General features: G+C 38.1%; 1 long non-coding RNA gene across 1 annotated transcript; it reads right to left on the bottom strand.

The window, feature by feature from the left end:
- Positions 1–4,654: 4,654 nt before the first annotated feature.
- LOC131682737 (uncharacterized) lies at positions 4,655–5,554 on the bottom strand. The gene is made up of 3 exons (XR_009304138.1): positions 5,231–5,554; positions 5,037–5,166; positions 4,655–4,968 (listed from the first exon to the last, which is right to left on the bottom strand). It is a non-coding gene; the product is annotated as an uncharacterized LOC131682737 (long non-coding RNA).
- Between the last annotated feature and the right edge of the window lie 635 nt (positions 5,555–6,189).

Here is a 6,189-nt window from a genome sequence, read left to right as displayed (position 1 = left end):
CCGATAATACATTTCACTCTGTTCCAGCAATGGACAAACACAAGCTTGTTGTTCCATCATGTTCTGTTACATCATCGCTTGCATCGGTCGAAAATCAGTGTTTAGTAACGCGTAGTTTCAATCAAATGGCTACTTCTCATGACCACGCTTATATTACGAGCCTTGAAACTATGTCAAATGAATCACTTGATGTACCATATTCGTCAATAATCGAAGCTGATTTAATGCAAGAAAAACAATTTTCAAGAACATTGATTAAGCAAATTGTTGAACTTCGAGAATTGCTGCAAAATGAGAGGATTGCATTCGATAAAAAATTGAAGCTCAAAGAGAAAGAAATATTAACGAAGGAGGAGCAACTCATTAAATTAAGATCGGCGTGTAAGGAGTTAAACGTCATGAAGGAAGACATCATATTGAAGCGAGTGAAAGAAGCGATGAGTAAAATCCTTACGGCTAATCAAATCGATCTTCTTCTTGGCCTCAAGAAAAAGGTACATTGGACAGCCGAAGATATTGCTCTATCTTTCACTATAAGGCAAGACCCAAAAATTTTTGTTTGATCTAATAATTTAGTTTATATTTACTTTCACGCAGGTATCATGGGAAAGCTGCCTGGAATCTGTTAAAAAAAGAACTAAATTTTCCTCTACCCTCTCTCAAAACGATCCATGAGTGGAGCTCGCGCATAAAGATGCATATTGGGATACTCGACGACGTGTTGAGATTAATGAAAATTGCTGCCAGTAAATTGCCGGAAAAAGAGCGCGTTACGATTTTGAGCTTCGATGAGATGTCTGTCGATGATACATTTGAGTACGATAGCAAAAGCGACATGGCTATTGGCCCTCATAAGAATATACAGGTGGCTATGGCCCGTGGTCTTTTTGGTCAGTGGAAACAACCTGTATACGCAGCGTTTGATACTAAAATGACCGCTGAAATCTTGAACAATATTATGGTTGCGCTTCATAGTGCTGGTTTCAAGGTTGTGGGTTGTGTTTCGGATTGCGGCGGGGGTAATCAGGGACTCTGGAGCTCCCTTGGAGTCAATTACGAGCACACGCATATTCTGCATCCAGTCACTCGCGAAAATGTATACTTTTTCGCGGATGCCCCACATTTGCTAAAACTAGTCCGTAACTGGATTCTAGATCACGGTTTTCTGTGTACAAAGGTATGTGTGGTGTATTCATTTATTCATACATGCTTTTAATGTATTCTATGTTACATTTAAGTTTACGACTAGACTATTTATATATGTTGTTTCATTACTTCAGGCAAAATTGTAACAAAACAGTTCCTTAATATGCTGGTGGCGAAAGCGTCTACTATCAAACCGCAAGGGAAGCGTTGTCCGGAATTTAATTCGCTGTTTAAACTTAACAAACGACATATCCTGTGCAAGCAATCCGAACGACAAAATGTGCGTATAGCGGTACAATTGATGAGTCACACTACTGCGATTAATCTTAAAAGACATTTCGGTGAATTCGAGGAGGCTTCTATTTTGGCGGACATAATTCAAACTATCAATAATTGGTTTGATATAATGAATAGCCACAATCTTAAAGAAACTATCGCACTAAAAAAGTGTTACGGTCTTCAAAAAGACGAGCAAAGCATTGAGCTGGAAAAAATAACTGCTATGGTATCGTCGATACGCGTACTAACTAAACATCGCCTACCCGCAGCACAATCACTTCAGGTAAGCTTTTCGAAATAATTCTATAGCTAACACATTTCGTATGATAGGGTGATGAGCCTATTTTGGCACCATTAGGGAGAGGGTCGCACTATTTTTTGAACAATTTTAAAAGAAGCCATATTATCTATAACCTTTCTCAGCATAAAGTATCAGTGTACTGTTTCTTAAACATCTATATAATGCTTATTTAGCAGAATTGCCTCAATTTTCAGCATAAATGAAAATAAATGTTCCATTCTGTGCATCTATTCCCACCTCAACGATCCAATTATCGCCTCATGGGTGTGCCAATTTCCACCTCATCGAAAAACAATCTAGTTGAAACGCAATGCCTCATATTCCATTTGCGTCGATTCTAATTAGGTATCCAGATCATGGACGCCAACGTGTGATTTGTAAAACGAATCATTCTGCTTTTTTCAGCCGATCAAAACAAACGTAAACATCACGCACATCAATGAAACTCATCAGCTGTTAGTAGAAGAGCGCCCAGAATTGCGCACGCAGAAAAAAAAACCATTCGAAGGTTAGCAACTGGAATGACAAGTTTCACATCACATTGCTTTCTCCCGATCCGAATTGTATGTGCAGATGAAAATAAAATATCTGCAATCAACAATTAGTTGAATAACTTGAAGTAATTGATTACTTATACCTGAAATTGCATTACATTATATTTACAAGTTCATGTTTTGGTTTGGCCGCACTGGTGATTCTTTTCTGTATGATGGATACAAAAAGTTGGTTTTGATTGTGGTAGTGTATCAGCAAAACATGCCAATAATAGGAACCCCCGTATTTAGTTTTATCCTATTATAACACTAGGCCTATTCTAGTGTTTGACGAGTGATTTTAAAGTGAAATTATCGTAAAAAGCTTCTCCAGCTAAAATAAAGGTATGTATCAGTGCAATGTTTAGTATATTTGTGCTGGAATAACGAGATATGAGGCGGTAAATGCTGGCTCGTAAGTGTTTATTTTGCTAAGCGCCGTTGCATCCAGTTTCGGTCCACTACGTGAGTGAGGCGGAATTGTACATATTTTAATAAGGTGATTTTGTTTTAATTAAAAGTTGGATTTAGAGGATAGTTCTAAATACATATGTGCACAACAAATAAAGAATATAACTTGAGCTTATTTTTTCTCACCTGCTTTAGCCAAATCGATAGTGTCATTATCTCATATGCTTGATTCGAACCAAGGGGTACGAAATAGGGTCACAATAGGCTCTACTGCCATAATAGGCACATCACCCTACATGCCATGCACATCACTGGTTCTAATGTCATTCTTTATTCGCTTCACAGGTTTTTCAAAAGGGCATTCTAATGTCAGTAAAGTCTACGAAGGCGTTGCTAGACGACATGACCAAATCGTATGATGCAAAGTTTATTATGACATATAAATTGAATCAAGATGTTTTGGAAAATTTATTTGGGCAAATTCGCCAAAACGGTGGCCCAAACAATCACCCATCTCCTCTTGATACGTTGAATCGTCTACGGCTAATAATTTTGGGAAAAGGACTAAACCATCAGCTAACGCGAAACCAGAACTCGCAACGAATTCTTCTCGAGGAGAACTATGTGATATGTCAAATTTTTAAAAAAGCGAACATTTACGAAGAAGATGCACAATGTGATGATTTTGACGATGATATGCCGGCTTGTCCGTTGGAAGATGTTGAGCAGAGTTTGGGAGAACAAGATGGATTCGAATATGCAATGGGCTTTATCGCATGGACGCTCAAACCAAACTACCCTGATACAGCGCAAATTCGTTAGTTGGGTGTTCGCTAGTTGGGCGGTTCGTTAGTTGGGTGTTCGCTAGTTGGGGCATGCCGCAACTAAAAGACACTCTTATGTCAAAACTGAAAGTCAAAAACTGATTGACGTTTGAATGTCATTGAATTCAAGGGGTTCATTTGCTGATTTCTGTGGCGATCCAGAAAAAAATCATACTTTGAAATTCAATGGAATTTTATTTTTTGAATTCATATTTCGGAATGATTTTAGTGAAATAAATGTGTTAAATATTTGGCCTGTTCATTCAGCATCAATTAGTTTGTGTCGCAGATACGTTAGTTTAGTAACTTTTGAAGGTCATCTCTGATGTATTCAATCACATTATCCAATCATTTTTAGATAGTGTCAACGTAGTATGTTTGTGCTTTATCGGCTTTTTCCCGACGGTATATCCATTCCCTGTTTTATGTGAAGGAATTTATCAAAAAATAATTGATGGCAAAAAGAACACTAATGACATACTTTGTCACAATAAAACAACTTTAAACTGGAAGGAAACAGCCAACTTTTGTGAATTGTAAAATATTTCTGTTTGTTTTTTATGAAAGAAAAAAATCAGCGTTTCCCTTGGGTAATTTTTGTCAGCTGTCAGTTGCCCCAATTAACGGATACGATTCGCTAGTTGGGGCGCAGTCGTGACCCAACTAACGAATTTGCGCTGTATAGCACAATACTCATATCAAAACATTGAACTTGATAAAGAGAACTATATTGCAGACCTGTCACACGGTGGATTGACAGAACCATCTGCAGAGTGGTTAGCTCAATCACGACAACTGAATGAGTTTTTCAATGCTCTTCACAACGGGAAAGATAATACTGGATTCAAGAAACCTAAGATGGTTAGAAGGAGAACACTATTTCTAATGAAAAAACGCTTTCCGCATATTTCGCCAAACATCATTGACCACTTCGTGAGAACCAGAATAAACATTCGGGTACGTCATACTAAAAAGCAAATCACAGAAAAAAAGATTTTGAAGTACAAAACTAACATGAAAGGCGTCGACAAAAGAAGTTCCGCTGTAAGGAAAAATGCAACTAAACTTAAGCACTTCCGAAATACAATGTAATTCCAGTTTTTATTTTAAAATTTTAATTTTATTTGTTAATTATATATTTTAAAATCTATTCATGGTCATGTATAATTATTATAACATAGGTCCTCTATAGTTTATGATCTCAAAATTGATGCACATTCCCAAGTGGGCCTGCTAGAAGCACAATCTTCGGCTGCGTCTGCATTCCTGTCCTCGATGAATTCCTACTTGCTATTGTTCAGTGCGATTCGCGCCTTACCGTAGATGCACATCCTTTTTGCTTTTTAGTGTCCATCACTAGATTTTTACCTGTCGTTCGTACTTTAATGTTGTGTACTACCAACGACGAAAATTTGATCATCCAAGTTGTTCTGTACGTTGCACATCATCGCTATCCTGATACGGCTCGCTATTGCTGTTTTCGATGACAGTGCACCGGTGTAGTGGATTGCACTTTCTAGCAGAAGTGGCATTGTAACATACCCAGTTTTCTGCGCTTCTGCTAGAAAGTGGAAAACCAGTGCACTCCACTCCACCGGTGCACCATCAATCGAAAAGCCCATATGTTAACCAGGCCATTTTCTATTGTTGAATCGCCATTAATGTTGGTCACCTGCATGTACAACATAATCGAGTATATGTAAACATTTAAATTTAATTGTAAAACAATTACCTACCTTTTAAATTTGATAAAATACCAACAAAATTTTCAGCCTTGTTTTGTTTGTCTTTTGTTGACATTGCTGCCTTCCGCGGTACTGTGCCGCCATACTTAATTCTGCCAGCGAAGAACTAACACACTCAAACATGGTAAATGTGAACACCTATACTATAATGCATCTCGCGACATAACCCCACAAAATGATGAACTTCGTTTGACAATTCTCGGTGGTTTGTTTACATAGGAGTTACGTGAGTTCGAATGTGACAGATGAGCTTCACTTCATTCAGCAAGAGTTCATTCGTGTCGTCATCTTGCTGAACTCAATTAGGTTCTTTACGGACACAGTTAACCTCACTTTTCTTGACAGTTCACTTGTACCACAGAGAACAGACATCCATGATCGAACAAAAATATTTAAAAAACGTGTGTAAACATTTGAATTAATATACTAAAAACACTAGCGCCGCCAGACCAACCTATCCCAACTATCCGTCAAATCGATTCCGGAACCGGTTCGAAATCCTGGATGGATTCTGCATGAAATCTAGCTCAAAGAAAACAACCGATTCCGACTCTATCGGTTGACGCATTTGAACTGGAATTCATGCTGGAAGTCCGAATCGGTTCCGGACTAGTTTGACTGGGTAGAGGAATAACCGCTGTCAATTCTGTCGCACTCAGCCACAAAAAAACATGACGACAGTAGCGCACCTGGTTTAGATATCCAAACTACCTTCGAAACCGTTAGAGATTTTACACAAGTTGAATGCTGAAGATGGACGTCTGTTCTCTGTGCTTGTACTGTTTACATGGACTTAGAAAATTTTTGTGGACGACTAGATTCGCTTGAAGTAATTCGCAAAGATTTTTTCTAAGTCCATGTAAACAGTACAAGCGAACCGTCAAAAATGAATACTTGAATTCATTTGTGACGTCAGCGTAAAGTATTCAATAGTGTTTTTCACCCCATTT

This window comes from Topomyia yanbarensis, chromosome 2 (genome assembly GCF_030247195.1).
Source record: "Topomyia yanbarensis strain Yona2022 chromosome 2, ASM3024719v1, whole genome shotgun sequence".
In the NCBI taxonomy this organism is placed as follows: domain Eukaryota; kingdom Metazoa; phylum Arthropoda; class Insecta; order Diptera; family Culicidae; genus Topomyia; species Topomyia yanbarensis.
The sequence above is the reverse complement of the archived record's forward strand: the minus strand, read 5'-3'. Positions and strand labels throughout refer to the sequence as shown.